The sequence below is a fragment of the Odocoileus virginianus genome, chromosome 23 (assembly GCF_023699985.2).
Source record: "Odocoileus virginianus isolate 20LAN1187 ecotype Illinois chromosome 23, Ovbor_1.2, whole genome shotgun sequence".
Lineage (NCBI taxonomy): Eukaryota > Metazoa > Chordata > Mammalia > Artiodactyla > Cervidae > Odocoileus > Odocoileus virginianus.
Genome location: NC_069696.1, coordinates 48,354,629 through 48,378,379, shown reverse-complemented (window position 1 = coordinate 48,378,379; position 23,751 = coordinate 48,354,629). Strand labels below are relative to the sequence as shown.

At 41.1% G+C, this 23,751-nt stretch overlaps 1 pseudogene; it reads left to right on the top strand.

Moving 5' to 3' along the window:
• The first annotated feature begins 5,690 nt into the window (after positions 1-5,690).
• On the top strand, positions 5,691-16,984 carry LOC110129692 (zinc finger X-linked protein ZXDB-like; annotated as a pseudogene).
• The last annotated feature ends 6,767 nt before the right edge of the window (positions 16,985-23,751 follow it).

Genomic DNA, 23,751 nt, shown 5'->3' with positions numbered 1-23,751 from the left:
TATAAGAGTGAAAAAAGAAGGGACCTTCAGGATCAACGAGGCCGATGTACTCACTTTATAGAGAAACTACTAAGCATGCTAAGCCAGGTTGCTTCCCTGGTGGCTCCGTGGTACAGAATCTGCTACCAAGGCAGGAGACTCAGGTTCGACCCCTGAGTTGGGAAGATCCCCTGGAAAAGGAAGTGGCAACCCATTCCAGTATTCCTGCCTGGGAAATTCCACAGAGAGAGGAGCCTGGTGGGCTACAGGTCATGAGGCTGCAAAAGAGTCGGATATGATTTAGCAAGAAAACAACAAGCCAGGATACCCCAGATGGCATTGCTAGTGTCAGATCTCATTTCTCAATCACAGCCTCTTATAGCACTATGATCCTCTCCCTTCTTCATAGCATAAGCTGGTTACATTTTTTGCCTTGGCTTATGCCACTATTTGATTAATGCCTGTCTTCCCCACTAGACTATTACACTCAGATTACAGGAACTCTGGTTTTGCATTGCCACTTGGCAGGACAGTCAGGAAGGCTCAATAAACATTTAATTAGTATCAGTAAACATAGAGTCAACCAGCAGTAAAAACAGAATTAACAGTATGTTTTAGTCTTTTGAATAATTGTCAAATTATTGTTCACATATTATGTGGACATGCTACCTAATCAAGGAAATGTTAAGTGTTACTGTAGTAAAATGTAATATCAGTGGCTTAAGACAAAAAAGTTTACTTCTTATTTATTTAAATTCAGTTTCCCACCTGTGTGTTTCTTCTCCTTTACTACTCATATAGAACACCCCACTTAAGACACTTTTGGTCACCAAGAGAGTTTTTTCCAACACCAGCTTAAATAGGCAGCCTATCTCCATCTTGTAGCTACCCCATCTGGAGCACAAAGCCTCCAGGGTCACCGTGGCGGGGAAGAGCCCCAGCTTGTAAGGTTCTCCCTCAGCCCAGAAGTGGCACATGGCACTTCCATCTATAGTCCTGTGGCCAGATTGGATTATATGGCCCCATCCCAATAGCCAAAGAAATTGAGAAAATTTTAAGGAGAACTAGCTCTCTGCCTGCCACTGTACAGGTTGATGATAATAGTAACAATCACTAATTTTTATAGAGCACTTAACTTTGTGCCAAGCCAAGAGCTATGTGCTTTATTGCAAAACCTCATTACAGATAAATGAACTACATATACTCTCACTATGATCAATTTCCAAATGAGGGGATTGGGGACAATTGGTGAAATTCAAATATCAACAATATATTAAGTATTATAAAAATAATAAATTTCCCAAACCTTAAAATTACACCATGATTATTAAAAAGGAAACTCAGTTTTCCACCTTTATGTTTTTTCCCTATGAGTCTCCTTTACTACTTAACTAAAACACTTCACTTTTTAAAATTTAATATTTATTTGCCTGTGCTGGGTCATAGTTGTGGGGATGCAGGATCTTTGATCTTGGATGCAGCATGCAGGATCTTCAGTTGTGGCATGTGGGATCATTAGTTGCAGCATGTGGAAATCTATTTCCTGACCAGGGATTGAACCAATGCCCCTTGCAGTGGGAGCATGAAGTCTTAGCCACTGGACAACCAGAGAAGTCCCAAACACTCCATTTCTGGTCACCAAGAAATTTTTTTTTCCCCACACTAAGCAATTCTCTGACACCACCTGGGTGTCATGCAATTCAACTCAATTCTGCAACTGTACATCAGATTCCACAGGTTAAGGGCTCAGTTCCATAAGACTGCCCCTCACCCCTTGAGCTAACATACTAATTTCTAACACCAGTTGTGCCTCTCACTATAGGCTGTAGGTGGGAGGTTCCAAAGACCCCCTCCTTGGAGTCCATTAATTTGCAAGAGTAGCTCACAGAACTCAGGGGAGTATTTACTTATGTTTATTAGTTTATTAAAGGACATGATAATAGATATAGGTAAACAGACAGGTGAAGAGTACAGAGCAAGGTCCAAAAGGATCCTGAATGCAGAAGCTTCTGGCCCCATGGAGATGGGGTGCATCACCCTCCCAGTGTGGAACTGCCTGGAAGCTCACCAAACCACACTACCAGGATTTTATGGAGGCTTCCTGGTGTAGGCATGATCAGCTATTAACTTTGCTAATAACTTCCTCTCTCTGGAGGATGGAGACTGGTCTGAAAATTCCAAGCCTCTAATCACAGTTTGGTCTTTCTGGTGACCACCCCACACCTACGAGCCATCCAGGGAGGTCATCCAGTTACATCAATAGAACAAAAGATGTACCTAGTACTCCTTCTTATCATGAAGGAATTTACAAAGATTTCAGGAACTGGGGGCAGAGATCAATATATGTTTTCTGCTGCCTCACAGCTATATAAGAGAATGTTCTTGTTTATAGGACATAGATACCAAACTATTTGGACATAAAGGAGCGTGATATTTGTTGATTTATTAAAAATTTATGCATAAATAATAAATAGATTTCAGTGGGGCCTCCAAAAATAGAAACAGTCAGACAAGCAAATGTAGCAAATCATTAGTAATTGCTGAATCTGTACTATTCTTGCAACTCTTTACAGTTTGAAATTATTTTAAAACAGAAAGTTGTGAGACTTCTCTGGTGATGCAGAAGCTAAGACTCAAAGCTGCCAATGCAGGGGGCCCAGGTCTGATCCAAAGTCAGGAAACTAGATCCTGCATGCTGCAACTAAAAAATTCCACATGCCTCAGCCCTGGCACAGCCAAATAAATAAATGTTAAAGAAAAAAAAAAGCACTTATTTGTTGGTGGCAGGCACTGCTCTAGACATAAGATAGTACATTTTTGGCAAGAATGCATACAAAATGCTATAAATATGATTCACCATTGATGAGACTAAGTGGCAAATCCAAGCTGTGACTGCCTTTCCTGACCATAAAGGCTTTGATTCACTAGTCTGGGGCTTTGAAGGAAAGTTTTGGTCTCTCCCTCCTTGAAGGCTTTTTCTTTAAAGGTCTGTTAAGATGCAGTTGGTTTATTTATCTGGTTGCTCCGGTCCTTGCTGCTTCCGCTGGCTTTCTCTAACTGTGGAGAGCAGACGCTCCTCCTCATCGGTGTCCTGCCGGCAGTGGCAGCGCGGTTTCTTCCCTTAGCACAACATGGGCCTGGGCACTGGGGCTTCAGTGCTTGTAGCACACCAGCTTAGTTGCTTTTCGGCATGTGGAATCTTCCCTAACCAGGGATCCAACCCACACCCCCTGCATTGGCAGGCAGATTCTTATCCACTGCACCACCAGGAAAGTCCTCCTTGGAGGTGTTGAAGGAGGAAAGAAATGAAGCTTCTGAGTGAGGTGGTTGTAAGGGGACATGAATTTTTATGACTGTTAGTCCTATGGCCACATAAAAATTGAGAAGTGGAAATCCCACTTGAAAGCAAGACTATTCTGGCAACAGAAATCCAAGGCTCTGGTAGAGTGGTTGTGAATTAGGGGGGAGAAAAGCCCCCTCCATTCAAATCCATTCTCCCCTAAATATTGGTGCTCTAAGTCAAACCATTCCACAAATTCCACGGATGCTGGTGGTTTCTCTTTCTCCCCTAAAACATGGGGGCAAATAAACTGCCTGATAAAACCTTTAAGAACAAGCAAACCAACATTTCCAAAGCTCCTTAACACCAAGATCATGAGTTGATAAATCACCAAGAACACTTATATACAACTCTGATGGGGAGAATTAAATTGTGTTTAAAAGGAAAACAAATAGGTTATAACTCAGAATATTGCAAAAGCAGAGATTAGCTGTGAGAAAACAAAATTACTTACATACTAGGAGAAATACTAATTGAAGTATCAACATGTTCCATTCCCCATCGATTTATTTTATCCAACTAGCCAGCATCAATTTTATTTTTTTCTTTCTAATTTTTTAAATTTATATTTTAATTGGAGGATAATTGCTTTACAAAGTCACTTTAGCTTCTGCTGTGTGACGTGAGTCAGCTGTAAGTGTACCACTGACGATTTTAAAAGAGGGTAAAGACATAACTTTCAAATTTCTCTTCTGCAGGGCGTGCATACGACTAATTACAAGAAATAAGGATTAAATGATTAAATATAGGCAAGGTATTCAGAGCAATTCCAGGCACACAGTACATTCTCAACTAATGATAACTTACTTTTTAAAAGAAAAATATTGGCTGAGCGGTATTGAGTCCCATTTAAACCATTGTTGTCTGGGAACAAGTCAGAACCCATAAGAACCAACTGCACAGTATCCGAAGGACCTAGAACTTCATCCAAAGCAGAAGGAATTTTGCCCTAGAGAGTCATGGACTTGGGAGTCTAGCAGTCCCAGGTTCAAATTAAGAGACATTTTCAATGCTTTGGTTCTCAAGTCTGACCTTTCTTCTGATCCGTAGTCAGACGCATTATCCATTGTAATACTAGCCCCCTGCAAGTCTGACCTTTCTGCTTTTCCTGGCGATCCAAGATCCTCAGACATAAAGCACAGCTGGATATTTGGATGTTTGTCCAAGATAGAACAATGTGAAGGTCGACCCCAGAAGGACGATGTCTGGGTTTGGTCCCAACACTTCCCGGAACCATGACCTTGAGCATCTGTGTCCTTCATTGCCTAATGGAGCTAATTGCTGTTGTTTAGTCTCCAAGTCGTGTCCGACTCTTTGCATCCCCATGAACTGTAACCCACTAGGTTTGTCTGTCCATGGGATTTTCCAGGCAAGAATACTGGAGTGAGTTGGAGTTTCCTTCTCCAAATGGGGCTACTGATAGTATTCAAATGGTGGGTGAGGTTATTAGGAGAGTTAAATGAACAAACATGGAAAATTCTTAGAACAGTGTCCATCTAACATAGTAGACATGCGTGCTTAGTCACTCAGTCATGTCCCACTCTTTGTGACCCTGTGGACTGTAGCCCACCAGGCTCCTCTGTCCATGGAATTTTCCTCACAAGAATACTGGAGTGGGTTGTCGTTTTCTCCTCCAGGGGTCGAGCCCGCATCTCCTGCGTCTCCTGCATTGGCGGGTGGATTCTTTATCACTGAGCCACCTGAGAAGTGCCTAACACAGTGCAGATAATCAACAGATGCTAGCAAGCATTGTTATAGTTTACTTCTGCAGTGGCAACTAACTCTTCCAGTTTGACCAGGGTTGCTTTAAATCTTCAGTTTCAAAACTGAAAGTCCCTCATCCTGGGAGACCATTCAGTCCCAGGTAAACAGCTTGGAACCCTGTGTTCACCAGACTGGCTTTGTCAGTTCACTTTGAAAGAAGCACTACAAAAATTGTGTTAGCAGACATTGGCAGAATCTGTAGGTTCAAGATGATTCTGTGCTCAGTTGCTTCAGCCACGTGCGACTCTTTGCGACCCTATAGACTGTAGCCCACCAGGCTCCTCTGTCCGTGGGATTCTTCAAACAAGAATACTGGATTGGGTTGCTGTGCCTTCCTCCAGGGGATCTTCCTGACCCAGGGACTGAACCCTCATCTCTTATGTCTCCTGCAGTGGTAGGCAGGTTCTTTTACCACTAGCGCCACCTAGGAAGCCCCAAGATAATTCTAAAGAACACGTTTGAAGGCTGCCTTTCAAATGTCCCGTGGCTTTTCCTGATTTATTCTAGGACCCCATATCCGTACTTAAATCAGATCCCCAATTTTTTTTCCATGTCTGTTTCTCACACATGACTGTTTGCACCATCTCCTCATTCACCTCTCCTTGAGATGATCAAGGACCTAAGGTTGTAAGTCTTGTCTTGCTTCCCTGCCTGCTCAGTCAATAACGGTGGGTTGAAGGAATTTTGCTTTCCCGGACTTGAATGGGAGTGTCTAGATTAATTTGCCTCTGTATAGAATTTCCATAAAGGTGAGGCTTTTCCCAGGTAGTGAGTGCTATGTGACCTTGGCCAAGTTACTTAACTGCCATATAGTAAGTGTCAGTGATGTTGCTATTGTTATTAATATTAGGCATAGGAAATTTTGAATTTGGAAAATGGAAGAGCTGGGATTTTGACCCAAGGAATCTGTCTCCAGCTTTAGGAGTCTGTGCTCTTGACAATTTTTCTTGATTTATTAAATTGAGAAGAAAAAAAAAGAGCAAAAATAGATGAGAAGATATCCAGGAGGAAGTACACTATGTAAGTGAGCCTGAATGAGTGCAGATACACAAAAGCAAGGTCAATAACTTACAGATTCAACTTTATCTTTTTTTAAGGGTAAGAAAAATGGGGGGAGGAATAATCTCTTTGTTTTCTGTTTAAAGAAAGCAAAAATTCAATCCAGAGACCTACCTTCCTCTCCTACCCACTACCAGATGTTCATAAGGACATATTAAGTAAGATTTTATTTTCTACCAAAACCAAATTGGGAATTACAAAGACAGGATAAAAGGGGGAAAATTATTTCTACTATAATTTTTTAATATCCTGAGTTACATATGTCTTTAATATATTTAATCATTTGTTTTTCTTTTGTGGTTTTCACAATTAATTTTAACAATACATATCTCCAGTTTTCTGGTAAACAAATGTAGTTGAATTTTTTTTTTCTGAAAGCAATATAGTATTCATTGATAAAGTTCCTAAGAAAATGGAGGGATAATGAGTTCCCTAGTGAGCTAGTGGTTAGGATTCAGGCACTTTCACTGCTGTGGCCAGAGTTCAATCCCTGGCCAGGGAACTGAGATCCCACAAGACTTTGGTGCAGGAAAAAAAAAAAAAGCAAACAGAAAAAAGAGGGATTAAATATGGTTTCAACACACTAGTTCAAAACAAAGCAAATAAAACGGCAGCAATAAAAAAAAAAATAACAAGTCCTAATTGCATCCTCTACATGCTCCTGACAACTATGATGCTGGTTTGTCTGCCAGTATTAGCTTCTTTTTCACAAATATCTTTAGTTTAGAAAACCTGCCTATTTGTGTCACCTCAGTAAGATGTTTTTCAAAGAATTTGCTCATTTCATCTAAACTTACATTTTGGACATAAGGTTGTTCATTATATCTTCTATCATTAGTTTTTTTAAAATCAGCCTTATCCAAGTATAATTTACACACAATAAAATTCACCAGTTTTGAATGTGCAAACAGTTTTGACAAATGTATACAGTTATGTGGGCTTCCCAGGTAGCGCTAGTGGTAAAGAACCCATCTACCAGAGAAGGAGGTGTAAACAATGTGGATTTGATCCCTGTGTCAGGAAGATCCCCTACAAGAGGGATGGCAATCCACCGCAGTATTCTTGCTTGGAGAATGCCCTGGACAGAGGAGCCAGGAGGGCTACAGTTCATAAAGTCATCAGACATGACTGAAGCGACTTAGCACTCATACAGTTGTGCAGCCATCACCATAATTACAATATAGAATATTTCCATCATCCCCTCCCCCAGATTTTTCTTGTGCTCCTTTACAGCCAGTCCCTTCCCCCAGTCCCCAACCCTAGACACCTGTTGATCTGGTCTCTGACACTATCATTTTGCCTATTCTGGTATTTCATATAAATTGAACCTTACAGTTTGTAGTCTTTTGTGTCTGGATTCTTTCAGTTAGCATAATGCTTTTCAGATTTATCCATGTTGAATGAATGTGTATCAATAATTTGTTCCTTTTTCTTTTGAGTAAAATTCCATTGCATGGCTATACAGCAAACTGTTTACTTATTCATGAGCTGATAGAAATTTGGGTTTTTCCAGTTTGGAGCTATTATGAATAAAGCTCCTATGGTCATTTTCATACAAGTGTTTATTTGAACATGTTTTCATTCCCTGGTGGCTCAGAAGTTAAAGTGTCTGCCTGCAATGCGGGAGACCCCGGTTCAATCCCTGGGTTGGGAAGATTCCCTGGAGAAGGAAATAGCAACCCACTCCAGTATTCTTGCCTGGAAAATCCCATGGATGGAGGAGCCAGGTAGGCTACAGTCCACGTGGTCGCAAAGAGTCAGGACACGACTGAGCGACTTCACTTTCACTTTCATTTCTCTTAGGCAACTATCTAGGAGTGAAATGGTTGGGTCATAACAGGAGGTACACATGTTCAGTTTTATAAGAAACTAACAAATTATTTTCCAAATGGCTATACCATTTTACATTCCCACCAGCAACTTATGAAAGTTCCAGTTGCTGCATATCCTTGCTGACACTTGGTAATTATCAATCTTTTTAATTATAGTCATTCTAGTATGTGTGTAGATGTAGCTCATTGTGGTTTTTAATTTGTATTTCGACAATGACAATGATACTGATGAGCAACATTTCATATGTTTATCATTCATATATTTTTTTTAGTGTTACTTTATCATTATCTTATTATAAAAAAAAGTCAAAGCAGCATTTATATCGTCATAATTCCTTCTATATGACAATATACCAAGGGAAGAGAGAGAAAACCCACTCTTGTTCAATACTCTATCTCTGGGATGTGTGTTCTCAGTTGATCCAGAACAGCCAAGGAGTCAGGTAGTTGATGAACTTTACGAATAAGAAAATGAAACAATAGGTAAGCCATTATTCAAATTTCTGTAGCTATTACATGGTGAAAGATTTTCAAAGTTTATGCTCTTGCTGTGCCCTCTGCTACTTCTTACATAAGGCTTTTGCAATTTAACTTTCCTAACTCATATTAAGTTCTATGACTCTCGGACCTTTTCTGCTAGATTTTAACTTTTGTCAGCTCAGCTTTTAAAAAGAGCTAAACTTGGGACTTTCCTGGTGGTCCAGCAGTTAAGATTCTGCTTCCAATGCAGGTGAGGTGGGTTTGATCCCTGAGATCCCCAGCCAGGAAAATAAGGTCCCACATGCTTCATGGTGGGCCCAAAAAATTTAAAAAAATTTTGTTTAATAGCACAGGGAACTATGGTCAATATCTTGTAATAACCTATAATGGAAAATAATTTTTAAATAACACGTGTATAACTGAATCACCTTGCTGTGTACCTGAAACATTGTGAGTCAACTATACTTCAATAAAATACATATATTAAGGAAAAAAAAGAGCTAAACTCTTCTGGAATCTGAACAACAGACTTGGGACAAGAGGTAATTCTGTTTATAATTTTTAAAGGTCACAAACAGCCAGTTTTTAAATGCATGCTTAAGGTTTTTTGTTTTTCTTTTGTCAACATTTAAGAATATTTCTTTATTCTACTGAGATGAAGTGTTAATAAAATATTCTTACCTGTTTTCACAGTAACTTTTATTTCTAATTGTGACATTTCTTCTGGACAAGGGAGGAAAGTATATATTAAATAGTATTATAGGATAAAATGGCAGCCTATAATTTTTTAAAGGTTTAATGCTTTTTAAACTAGATAATACAAGTTATAAAAAAGAAATTCAGAATATCAAAAAGTATTTAATGAAAAGTAAGTTTCTCATCTTTGGTACCCAATCCCCAGTTTTCTCCAGAGACACTCATTTTTAACAATTTTCTATATATCCTTCCAGGATATTCCATGCATATGTAAGCACAAATATTTAATGTATTCTTTAAAATACAAATAGACTTATCATATATACACTAGATCTGGCATTTCCTATTTTATAATGTAACTTAGAGTTCCATATTGATATTTTTTAAACGCCTCATTGAAGATGGCGGCCCGGGCGGCGGCTTGAGGAGGCCAGCGCGGCTTCTTCGTGCCCAGGCCCGGGCCCGAGCCCGTTGGCGCTGAGGCCAGATCACGCTAGCGGCTGTGGCAGCGGGCGGCGGCGGCGATGACTTCTCCCTGGTGCTGCTGGACCCGGTGGGTGGAGCCGTAGATACCGCGGGCGCTGGCCAGGCCACAGGGCCCGTGTGGAGGTAGGAGGCCGGGCTGGGCCCAAGGCTCCTGGGGGCGAAAGCGGCGCGAACCCCGAGGGCCGCCCTGCGCTGGGCCCCAGCCGCCTGTCGGCTATCCTCGCCCCAGTCCCGGCCCGGGCCCTCTCCCCGCTCCAGGCCTGGGCCTGCCGCGGCCTTCGCAGGCACAGCCACCATTCACGGCCGAGACCTGCAGTTGCGCTCGGAGAACGGCGTCCTCGCGCTAGCCACGCCCCCACCGCAGCCCGGGGGTCTCGTCGCCCGGCAGGCCGGGATCCCGCACGCCGCGCAGCCTGGAACTGCCCGGAGCTGCCGCCCGACCTCCTGCTGGCGGAGCGCGCAGAACCTGCGCCTGCCCCAGCGCCTGAGGAGGCGGCGGAGGGCCCGGCTCCTCTTGAGAGCCCCCGCGGGCTTTAGCAGGATGTGGACACTTGGAAAAGCCGAACGATGCCCAGTCGCCACTTGTAATAAACTCTTCAGGTCCAAGCACAGCATGAAGACCCACATGGCCAAAAGGCACAACCTGCGCCAGGATCTCTTAGCTCAGCTGGAAGCTGCAAATTCTCTTACACCCAGCAGTGAACTTAGCAGCCAGGGGCAGGGTGACCTCAGTGATGCTGGGCTGTGTCTCTCTTCTCTAATGTGCCTGGTGATAGTTCTGCTGCAGTGCTGCAGTGCATTGGCGAACTCTGGGATCTTGACTATTGATGTGGCTTCTGTGAACTCAGCTCTGGCAGGAAACCTCCCTGCTAATAATAATAATTCCTTAGGGCAGGCGGTGGACCCTCAGGCCTTGATGGCCACCAGTGACCTTCCTCAAAGTTTGGATACCTCACTCTTCTTTGGAACGACAGCAGCAGGTTTTCAGCAGGGTCCCTTAGATATGGATGATGTCTCAAGCCTAAGTGCAGGGCCGTTGGCATCTCTGAGCTCTTTGGCTGTGAAAAACTCAAGTCAAGAGCCCCAAGATTTGACCCCTAGTAATAAGCTAACAGTAGACACAGATGCTCTGACTCCTTCAAACACCCTTTGTGAAAACAGTGTCTCAGAACTACTGCCACCAACCAAAACGGAATGGAATGCACATCCTGACTCTGACTTCTTTGCACAGGAGGAAGAAACCCAGTTTGGATTCGCCAATCCAGCAGGAAACCATGGGTCTCAGAAAGAAACAGATCTTATCATAGTGACTGGCAGCTCATTTTTGGTATGAACTCAACTCTGTTCATTCCTTGCCACATGGCTTACTTTTACTGATGACTCTCAATTTGGAGAATATTCTGGACTGAATGCTTAAATACAGTCATTTCTCATAGGTCTGAAGAAGAACAGAGCCCTGGGCTACAAGTTTGGAGATTTAAATCCTGATCTTGAGTCTGGAACTTATGGTTGTGTGACCTTGAACAAGTCACTTATCCTATCTGAGCCTTAATTTCCTTATTCATAAGATGAGGTGGTTTGAATAGATTGTTTCTAAGGTCTTTTCAACTCTATGATTCCTTGATAATATGCTTCTTTCCTTAGGAAAAATTAGAACATTTTTTCAGTGGAAAAAAAAAACCTCATTGTAATGGCTACATAACAGTCCATTAAAGAATATGCCACAGAAATTCCTGGGCAGTCCAGTGGTTAGAACTCAGCACTTTCACCACAGTGGGCTTGGGTTAGATTCCTTGTCTGGGATCTTGCCTGGAAAACTCCTTGCATGGAGGAGCCTGCTGAGGTCCTCCCATGGGGTCAGAAGTCGGACACGACTGAGGACACGCCACTGTGCCGCTGCCCTGGGAACTAAGATCCAGGAAGCCACGTGGTGAGGCAAAAACAAAATATGCCACAGAAACTTATATATATTGTGCAAAGCCTAAAATATTTACTACCTGGCCTTTTACAGGGGAAAAGGCCTTTTTGGGTTCTCTTTTTGTTGCTAATTCTTAAGTTAATAGTGAGTGATTAGAGAACATGGTCTCAGGATTAAAAATTAATAACAAAAAACATATTAAAAGCCCTTTGAGATACTGTACTTAGAAATTTAAAATATACATTACTCCAGGGTAAAAAAGAAATATAAACAAAAAGCTAATAAATACTTGGAACAGAATGATAGTGAAAACCCTCTACATTAAAACTTGTGGAATAGAAAAAAACAAACAAAACTTGTAGGATAAAGCAAATACTTTTATCCTTTTATGTTCATGTTAGTTAATAAAATACAAACAAAAATTAAAGACATGTATCTCAAATAAGATATTAGAAAAGGAACACAGAATAAATCTAAACAGAAGGAAAGGAGATAATACAGAGAACAAAGAATAGAAGAAGCGCACAATAGAATCAACAAGGCCAAATTTCTTTGAAAAGGTGAACAAAATTATTTGGTTTGTTTTATTTTCTAAGATAGAAAAGACATGAATGGATGTATTGAGTTCTTAATCTAGATTACTGCATGCTTTTAGTTCTAGAATTTCCATTGGTTTTTCTTCAAATCTGCCGTACCCCTAACCTCTGCTATCAACAAAAATAATTTTTAGTCTTCTGCTGAGATTTTCAATCTTGTGTTTTATCTCCTTAAACATTATCAAACATAATTATTTTAAAGCCTGTGGCTAACAACCCCAATATCAGAAGCCCTGGTGTGGTAACTGTTTTCTATTACTACTTGTTCTCCTTCAAATTGCCTTATCTCCTTACAGGTTTAATGATTTTTTAATGCCTGTGGGCATTGTACTTGAAACCCTGAGGCCATAGTGCTATCTTCTATCTAAAAGTGCCACAGGGCATTAGCAACTTTGAGTCCCTAAATCCAATTTCAGGAATTAAAATGATAGCTACAAACTGGGCTAAAACTTCGAGTAAGGCAATTTGACTTCCAATTTTGACTTAATCATAGTGTAGGGGCTTGCAAGCTCTCAATCCAAGTGTTAGTTGCTCAGTCATGTCCAACGCTTTGCAACCCCATGGACTGTAGCCTGCCAGGCTCCTCTGTCCATGGACTTTCCCAGGCAAGAATATTGGAGTGAGTTGCTATTCCCTTCTCCAGGGGATCATCCTGACCCAGGGATTGAACCCAGGTCTCCTGCATTGTGGGCAGATTCTTCACCATCTGAACCACCAGGGAAGTTAAGAGAGAAAATTTATGCCTCCACTGCCCAGGTGGCACAGTGGTAAAGAATCTGCCTGCTAATGCAGGAGACACTGAAGATGTGGGTTTGATCCCTGGGTCAGGAAGATCCCTGGAGTAGGAAATGGCAAGTCCAGTCCCCACTCCAGTATTCTTACCTGGGAAATCCCATGGACAGAGGAGCCTGGCAGGCTACAGCCCGTGAGGTCTCAAGGAGTCAGACCTGGCTGAGCACACATCACACATCACTCATAGCATTAATGGCACCAGAAGAGAGGAAAACAAGTGGGCATCCTGAGAACCTGATTTTGTCAATACTCAAATCAATATCCATGAGATAGTAATGTGACATTTAAAGCATTTAGAAGTGGGTTCTGAAAGCAGGAAAGGTGAAATAAAGACTACTTCTGTGACCCCAGGCAACCAATATAATCCCAAGAATTAATTGCAGCTCCCCCTCCTAAAACTATTGGTCCTAAACTTCTTTCAGCCCTTGACTTGTCTCACTGGCAACTGAGCGGTTCACTTCCTCACCTCCTTCCAGTCTTTGTACAAAGTCTTCCATCTTAAAATGGCATGGCTGATGACCCCATTTAAAAGAGGAACTGTTCTCCTTCCTGCTTTTCATTACCCTACTCAGCTTTCTTTTTTTCATAAACCACTTACTGTTTACTCTGCTGTGTGATTTATTTAAATGTCATGCCCATTATGTGTCTTTCCCCCATAGAAATGCTACAGAGACAGGAATTTTTGTTTTATCCACAAATATATCCTAGCACCTAGCACAGCATCTATATAGGTGTGCATGTTCAGTCACCAAATCCTGTCTGACTCTTGCAACCCCATGGACTGTAACCCACCAGGCACCCCTATCCATGGGATTTACCAGGCAAGAATACTGGAGTGGGTTGCCATTTCCTCCTCCCAGGGCTCTTCCTGACCCAGAGATTCTTTACCACTGAACAACCTGGGAAACGCACAGCATCTATTGGAGTAAATGAAGGCAGTTCTGAGACCATCAAAGATATGAGAGGGAGTATCACAGATGTCTCACTTCTCCCCTCTAACCCACAGTTTATCAAACATTTTTTCCCCAACTACTTACAGTCCTGTCCTTGAGAGAACCAGCAGTTTCTTGGAGGAACAACTGTCAGAAGTAAAGATGACATGAAACACACTAGGTAGTTACTAACAAATGTGCAAAGAAAACATGTCTAGGGAGTTCCCTATGATCCAGTGGTTAGTTGTCATTCAGTCACTAAGTCATGTCCTACTCTTTGCAACTCCATGGACTGCAGCATGCCAGGCTATCCTGTCCTTAACCATCTCCTGGAGTTTGCTTGAACTCATGTCCATTGAGTTGGTGATGCCGTCCAATCATCTCATTCTCTGTCGTCCCCTTTTCCCCCTACCCTCAGTCTTTCCCAGCATCAAGGTCTTTTCAAATGAGTCAGTCTTTGCATCAGGTGGCCAAATTATTGGAACTTCAGCTCAGCATCAGTCCTTCCAATGAATGATATCAGGGTTGATTTTCTCTAGGATTGACTGGTTTGATCTCCTTGCTCCAAGGGACTCTCAAGAGGACTCTCATTCACTCCCAGTGGTTAGGACTTGGTGCTTTCACTGCCATGACCCAGATTCAATCCCTGGTTGAAGATCCCTTTAGATCCCACAAGCTGTGTGGCGTGGCCAAAGGAAAAAAAAGATAACATGTCTACATTGAGTAAAATTTCAACACATAATTTTCAGTGATTGGAATGCAAGAAAGGGCAGACATTTCAAACACACATGAAGTCTTTTTACTCATTAAGTTTCTTGTTAAAGAATCATTTAGATGCATGATTTCTACACATACTGATTGCTCTACATTTACAAAGCCAACAGCCCACACAGGTACCTGGCTGCCTATACTCATGTGATGTGGTTGAGAACAAAAGGTAAATAAAGGATCTTGCTGAAAATCAAACAAACAAAACAAAAAACATTTCCCTTACCTCTGTTTGTGGTCTTATTTTGGATTTACATATTATAGGTTCTTGTATCCTGCCTGCCTGGCCCACCCTTTATCTGGCTCTGCACCTCAAGATAAAGATAATAGAGATTTCTAATACTCATGCACTACCACGCCCTACATCTATCATTACGATATGGATTCTTTTGCTTAGAAGCAGATTACCTCTCCTTCTGGAGTTCTAGAATAGGCTTGTTCTTTCAGTAGCAGCCCTCCTGTCTGAATGACTCATCTCCTTTCGGATATTCCTTTTTGTCCTTCTCTTTCAGGAGACTTTGAGGTTGGTTTTTCTTCTTCTTGCTGTTTCAGCTAATGGAGACTATGCTTTCCCCTCTCCAAGATCCAGGAGTCTCTCCCATGGACCTCAACTGGTAATGATCCTCTCATACCCACAAACATTCTGGCACAGTAGCATCTATATATACTGTAAACCTGACAACTGATCTTAACTTCCACAGAAACCATGGGAATTCACACCATGAATGCAAAGAAAAATAACCAAGCTCTTTGGTTTCTCATTAAACACAATAAGATGCCTTACTAAATATGTTTAAAGGAAGGTGGGTCTGCTTTTCGCATATGTGCTCGGTCACTCAGTCATGTCCAACTCCATTGAAGCCCCATGGACTGTGGCCCCTCCAGGCTCCTCTGTCCTTGGGATTCACCAGGCAAGAATTCTGGAGTGGGTTGCCATTTCCTTCTCCAGGGGATCTTCCCAACCCTGGGATCGAACCAGAGTCTCCTCCACTGCGGTGGATTCTTTACCACTGAGCTACCAGGGCAGCCTGAGGTATTGTGTTATCTGATGGCAAAAATTTTTGGTGGGGGAGCTCCAAAATCACTGCAGATGGTGACTTGCAGCAATGAAATTAAAAGACGCTTACTCTTTGGAACAAAAGTTATAACCAACCTAGACAGCATATTAAAAAGCAGAGACATTACTTTGTCAACAAAGGTCCGTCTAGTCAAGGCTATGGTTTTTCCAGTAGTCATGTAGGGATGTGAGAGTTGAACTATAAAGAAAGCTGAGCACCAAAGAATTGATGCTTTTGAACTGTGATATTGGAGAAGACTCTTGAGAGTCCCTTGGACTGCAGGGAGATCCAACCAGTCCATCCTAAAGGAAATCAGTCCTGAATATTCGTTGGAAGGACTGATGTTGAAGCTGAAACTCCAATACTTTGGACCTGATGCGAAGACCTGACTCATTTGAAAAGACCTTGATGCTGGGAAAAATTAAAGGTGGGAGGAGAAGGGGACAATAGAGGATGAGATGGTTGGATGGCGTCAAGTCAGTGGACTCTATGGACATGAGTTTGAGTAAACTCCAGGAGTTGGTGATGGACAGGGGAGGCCTGGCATGCTGAAGTCCATGGGGTCGCAGAGTCAGATATGACTGAGCGACTGAACTGAACTGATGGCAAAATTATTCCCATTTGAGTACAAGGTTTCAAATAAGAAATAACACTAGGAATTGATTGAAGGCTGAGATGAGGGGGACAAAACCTATTTTCTATGCTTTGTAAATCTTTATTACAATCATATCTATTTCATGATATAAATGTATAGATTATATTTAGATCATGCTGGAGTTTTAACAGAACTAAAAGTGTAATTTGTGACCTCCCTAGTGGTCCAGTGGTTAACATTCTGTACTCCTAGTGCCATGGGCCTGGACTCCACCAATGGTTGGGCAACTAAGATCCCACAAGCGATAAGGGAAAAAAAAAAAAAAAGTAAATTTATAATACTGACTGATGAGTGTGTTCATGATCCAAAGCAAAATCATCTTAGAATTTTCAGTCCTGGAATTTAACTTGCTTTGTTAGATAACCTTTTTGTAAAGAAAAAAAGAAAACCTGAGTAAAAATATATTGTTTAGCTGTTTATTTTTGAACTTGGTAAATTTCTGGGTTTTACTTTTCTCATTGAACTTTATATATTCAAGATTCTTCCATGTTATTGCATTTAGCTATAGTCTATTCGTTTTCACTTTTGTATATTATTCCATTATGTGGACATACCCCAATTTATCATTTCTCCTATCACTACACATAAATGTATATGCAGGTCTTGTGCCTGTGCTCAGTCATGTCCATCTTTTTGTGACCCCGTGGACTGTAGCCCGCCAGGTTCCTCTGTCCATGAGATTTTCTGGGCAAGGATACTGGAATGGGTTGCCATTTCCTTCTCCAGAGGATCTTCTGGACCCAGGAATCGAACTCGCTTCTGTGTCTCCTGTATTGGCAGGCAGATTCTTTTACCACTGTGCCATCTGGGCTATATGTAGGTATCTATGTATTATTTATCAATCCTTATGTTTGTGTATATATAGATTGATAGGTAGATACATATCTACCTATATATGATATATATATATATAGAGAGAGAGAGATTGAGAGAGAGGACTTGTTGCAGAGCTTTTCCATTATAAAGACAGCTGCTAACATCTTTCACGTATATCCTGGCTTTCACGTACAGAAGTATCACTTGTGTATACTCCTAAGCTTTACTAGTAAATCCCTGTTTTCCTGAATGGTTGTCCCAGTTTAGACTCCTACCAGTAATGGGGAGAATCCCCACTGACTCACATCTCCTTCATTTAGTTGGTGTTATTAGACTTGGCTTCCATAGTGGCTCAGTGGTGAAGAATCCACCCGCCAACGCAGGAGACACCAGAGACACAGGTTCAGTCCCTGGGTTGGGATGATCCCCTGGAGAAGGAAATGACAACCCACTCCAGTATTCCTGCCTAGGAATTCCCATGGAGAGAGAAGCCTGGCAGGCTACAGTCCGTGGAATCACAAGAGTCAGACAGGACTTAGCAAAACAACAACAAATCAGACTTGCTAATTTTTGTTAATCTCAACCACAGCATTAAAAACAGAATAAAACCTTTTGTCAAAGTTGATGGATTTTGTTCCAAATGGAAACTCTTGCAACACTTGGCCATGAGAAGCTGATTGCCCTCATGGCAGCTTCCACTTGTCCCTGCATCATCAAGTGGAATCAGCATCACAGTTCCTGCTAGTATTATTGACGGTGGTGGTTTAGTAACTCAGTCCAATTCTTGTGACTCCATGGGCTGTAGCCGGCCAGGTTCCTCTGTCCTTGGGATTCCCCAGGCAAGAATACTGGAGTGGGTTGCCCTTTCCTCCTCCAGAGGCTCTTCCCCACTAAGGGATAGAAGCTGGGTCTCCTTCACTGCAGGCAGATTCTCATACCAACTGAGACACCAGGGAAGCCCTGCTGGTCTTATTGGCAGCTTTCTAGTTTTGTATACATTGCAATGTACACCAATGGACACTTCAGTGATCTCAGCTATATCCAATCTGAGCATTAGAAGCTCATGATATTTTGATAACACATGCTCTTTTTTCTCCCTTTCTTTTCATAAACCCCAACCACAAAACTTCGATGTAGAAAGCAGCTGTGTAATGTTTTTGTGTGTGTTTTTTAAAAACATTTTTTTCTTCTTAAAAATAAACCCAGTTTTATGTTAAAACTGTTTACATTTGTGAATATTAGCTTTCTAAGAAAATACAAATTTAAAAGTCAGTTGGTATCTACCAATATCTTCCAGAGACGTCATCTGAAAAACTGAGTTGAGAACAAGATCTCAATTCTCACTTAACACTCACTCACTGAATGAGCTCTGATCTCCCTAGGTGTAGGCTTCCTCACCAGCAAAATGAAAATAACACCCTGCCAGCCTTACGGGCTATTGTGAGTTAAATGATACAATGCCCCAGTCACTCACCCATCCCACTTCCACTGAAGTCCTATGTTGGATTATAGTATTTTACCATTTGTTTTGGGAAAACAAAAACATATAAGAATTGTTTCCCATCCACCCCCTACCCCCTGGAGTTGGCAAAGTATTATAGCAGAGATAATGCTGAAAATGACAGAATTTTATGAAGGTATAACGTTATATGATCATGGTGGTTATAATGAAGATTATATGAAAGTTGTTTAAAAAAAAAAACTGGAGCAAAACAATACTGAGAACTCCTTTAAGGAGATATTTCAAAGCTTTCTCTGTCTTCTAACCATACCAAAGGCATTCTATAGATTTTTTAAAAAAATGAGTATGCATGCAAGCTAAGTCACTTCAATCACGTCTGACTCTTTGCGACTCTACGGACAGTACCCACCAGGCCCCTCTGTCCATGGGATTCTCCAGGCAGGCATACCGGAGTGAGTTTCCATTTCCTCCTCCAGGGGATCTTCCCGACCCAGGGATTGAACTGGTCCCTTGTCTCCTGCATTGGCAGGCAGGTTCTTTACCACTAGCACCAACTGGGAAGCCCAAAAATGAGTATATTTTTTGCTAATTGCAGTTATCTGATAAATACAAAGAAACTATAAATTTTATAATCAAAAGCACCTGAAGCCAGAAAATCTAAACTGCGACAGGCACACAGCATAACTTGGGATCCCTTTAATCTGTCCGTTTCCCAAACTATCCTGAGCTCAGAGAATCTCCTCCCCACTTTGTCCCGCTTTCCTTATCAGCTCCTACTCAGTCCACTTCTGTGGGAATGGGATCCCTCTTTCTCCATAGTGAGAGATATCATTGCCCTGCTATTTGATTCTGCTAAAATATAGGGAATTACCACTCACAAATGGCTAGGGGAAAAAAGAAAAAATCCTAGCCAAGAGGGTCTGGAGATGAAGCCCAATCAATTGCAAGCCTGTCTTCTTAGTGAACTAGAAAGTGAAAATAGGCATGATGGCAGTACTAGGGAGGAGTCATTTCTTTTCCCTTTCCTAAGCCAGTGAATGGCTTAGGTTTAGAAGCTTCTAGGCTAGAAGGGCTGAAGTGGAGAGGCATACCTGCTCTTGAGGTTCCAGATAAAGATGTATAAGGATTTCACAATGGGTGAACTCACCTCTCCCTGCCTAGAATACACAGTAGGTTGTCAGAACTTAGCTGTTAGAGGACTGGAGACAGCTCTCGCACAGGCTCTGTCCCGGCTCTGACACCGGACTAATAAACCTCCACCCCTTCCATCAGTGCCTCCATGGAAGCCAGGAGAGTCGATCAGTTATCTCCCTGCCTCCCTATATGGCTGCGTGGTTGGGTTTTTTTTTTTTTTTTTTCGTCTTTTGTTTTAGCAAGCAAATTAGAATTATTAAAGAGAAGGAAAGTACAAAGCTCTCAGCATAGACACTGAGAGGGGGTAAAGAGTCCCCAGCTGCGTCGTATTTTTGTTTTTTGTTTTTAACCAATCCTGTGTCGGGGGAGTTTCCTCCATTGGTATGAGTACTTGTGGGAGCTATTACAGTAATTACAGTAAATACTAGAGCCTATGGAGAGCTTTTTTTTTTTCCTTTGATTCTTTTATTAAAAAATTTAAAATTTTTTTATTAGAGTTTATGGGCTTCCCAAGAGGCGCCAGTGGTAAAAAAAAACCCGCCTGCCAATGCAGGTTAGACATAAGAGATGGGGATTTGATCCCTGAGTAGGAAAGATTCCCTGGAGGAGGGCATGGCAACCCATTCCGGTATTCTTGCCTGCGGAATCCCATGGACAGGCGTGGTGAAGGTCTCGGGTATGGTAAAATAGGGGCAGTTTTGGTGATTAATAGCTACCGCCAGGCGTGTTTGCTGCTCTTCTGCGCTATCTCTGTAAAACCTCTCAAGGGCCCTTTGACACAAGGCCATTATCGAATTCTTCTTCTTATGCTCATCTCAGTCTTATTCCACAGATAAAGAAGCAAAGTTGGGTTGAATGGTGAAAAGCCTTCGGTTGGAGTCAGGTAGAACTGGTTTGGAATTCCTCACTGCTATCGCTCACTGACCTTAAGTAAGTCGTTCACTTGCTGACCCTATGTAATACCAGTATAATTACAAAGTGGGACCTAACACTTGTTCAACATGTATTAGATGTTTGGACTGTTCAAAGGATGTGACATGAATTCACTTAGATTTTCACAGTCTATGTGGTAAGTAAAATCATTATCTACACTTTGTAGAGGAAACTGGGAGTTTAAATAACTTGTCCAAGTTTACACAGATAGGTGGTATGTATGGAGCCACAGTTGGAATTCAGGGATAATAAGTTTCCTAGGGCATTATTGTGAGGATTAAATAATTTATTATGATATCCTCTGTAGAAGTAAATATATGACAGAGTAGCACAAAAGATGAGAGGGGATGTAAACAGAACTACATTATGATAAGTTTCTTATATTATGCATGAAGCAATATAATAGTAACTCAAGGTAGACTCGATAAATTAAGAATTCATATTGTAACCTCTGGAGCACCCACTAAAGAAAAAGTACAGAAGTATATCATGCCATTATTATACCATGACATAATAAAAAGCTAATGGGGGAAATTTAATGAAATAGTAAAATACTGATCTAATCCAAAAGAAAGGAGGAAAGGAAGAACAAAGAAACAAAAAATAAATAGAATAAATAGAAAACAAATAGCAAGATGGTAGACTTAAATCTAGCTATGGCAGTAATTACTAAATTAAACTAAGCACTAAAAGGCAGAGGTCATCAAACTAGGTAAAAAATCAATGGCCATCTATATGCTACTTTAAAGAGACATACTTTAAATACAAAGACCCAGAAAAATTGGACATGTTGAAAGGAAAAGTAATAAGAAAATTAGTGTGGTTCATATCAAAGTAGACTTCAAGGATTACCAGAAAGGATTACAAGAAAGAAAGAAATTTTACAATAATAAAAAGCTGAATTTAGAGCATAACTCATTAGAACATAACAATTCTAAATGAATTTGCCTCAAATAATAGAGCTTCAAAACACATGAAAGCAACAATTGACAGAATTAAAGGGAGAAATATACAAATCCACAACTATAGCTTGACATTCATCTTTGTAATCTCTGTAGTCTTCGTAACTGATAGAAAATGCAAAGAAAAAAATCAGTAAGGATATGGAAGACTTGAATAACATTATGAACCAACTTGATCTGATTGACATTTATCCAGTGCCACATATAATAACTGTAAAACACACATTCTTTCAAGTGCAAATGGAACACTCATGCCTAGGGCAAAACAAGTCTCAATAAATTTCAAAGAGAAATCCAATGCAGGAGGGTGAAATGAGGGTGAGAGTTAGCTATGTGTCTTATAATCTATGGTTCGATGAATGCTACTCAGACATAACAAATTCTCTAGCAGCTTCTTCCTGGTCTAGCAATATTACTTGCTTATTAGGTTTTCAGAGATCTTGCCAAGATTAAGACCTAGTTCTTAACTCCCCTAAAGAATCAAATTATTTAAGTAGCAACTACAAAGAAAGAACTTGAATTTAGTCTCTCTTTTCTTGGGTTCTCTATTCTCAGAAAATTCTCAGAAAATGCAGTTTTCCGCCTGAAATTTGGCACCATATGATTTAGACTCTACCACATTTGTTACTTACAATTTTTTAAAAATAATATCAGTTGCCACCAAGGACAATGAATTTTTGCAAAAGAGAATCTGTTGATTAGGGATTCTCTCTGTAGAGCTCTTGTTACTCAGCTCAGTCCTAGAGAGAAGGGAAACACTGATGACCACCTTTAAAAAGATGCTCTGTGTGTGCATTGGTTACAGATATCTCAAGAAGGACTGCTTAGATAAGAAGGCTTTGAAAATAGAGTATAGTAGGAGTTCCTAAACTGGGTTCTGTTGGCCTGACTAGGAGAACTTGCCTGAAAATGTGCTGATGACATTGTCCTGAAGAAATAGCTGATCATACTTTCCTTAGGTTCTTAAGGAATAGGAGCCTTAACCCCTAGAATGCTAAAAGAATGTATCACTTTTTTTAAGTTGCTGGAAGCATTTTCATACTTTACCTTTCCAAAAGACTCAAAACTGCGTTTCTACTTTTCATCTATAATAGAGAATCGTGCTCCCCAAACATCATGTGCTCATTGGTTTCACTCAACTCTTTTTCAGGGTCCATTTATTTACATCTTGCAAAATAAAACTTTGGAGACACCTGTTTGGGAAAATGTGGGCTTAGAATATTGACTTGCTTTTTCCCCCCTTTATTTCAAATACATACCAAGCCTGTGCTGCTATGAGATTCTTCGGGGTGCTATGGAGACTGCCATCAATACTGAGAACCCTGGTTCGTGGAACCTAATCTACGGACATAGGACTACAGCACACGGCAGTTGAGAGCATCTGCATGAAGTCATTTGGGCCCAAACCTGGACCCAGAACAGCCCATCTCTCATTAGCAATTGGACTTTAGAAGAAAAGAAAATCATAAGATGTGTTTGAGGCTTGGTTTAGAGACTTCATCTGTGAAGTGGAACTGAGAAGTAATTACTATCACATGTGATTTGAACATTTTCATATTACTAATATTTTGGGAGGGCTTGATGTGTGTATATGATCCAGACGCATCCTCCTTTCTTGCTACCTTTGCCTCTTGGCCCCCAGACTCATTTTACCCCAGCCCCACTGCCATTCTTTTTCGGGCCTTAAATAAACCAAACTCATTTCCACTTGAGATTCCTGGCATATGCTGTTTCTTCTGATGAGAGGTGCTTTGCTACTTTTCCGCTTTTCTTTTGCTCACTCTTTCTTATCCTTGGATTTCAGCTCACACACATTCCCTTAGAATTTTTTTGACCGTTCACGGTGACCATATACATTCACTATGACCTTTCTCTTATTGAATTCTTAGTAGTTATCATTAATAACAGTTTTCTAATTTGCTTTTTAAAAAATTCATTTTTCTTCATCAGAACTTGTTGTGGGTTGTGACCCCTGGACTCAGGACAGTATCCATCAGAAGAAAGAGCTCATTGATACGTATTTGTTGACTAAATGAACCAAAGAAAATCAAAAGGCGCGAAAAGGGCGTAGACTGGCGAAGGTACAGAT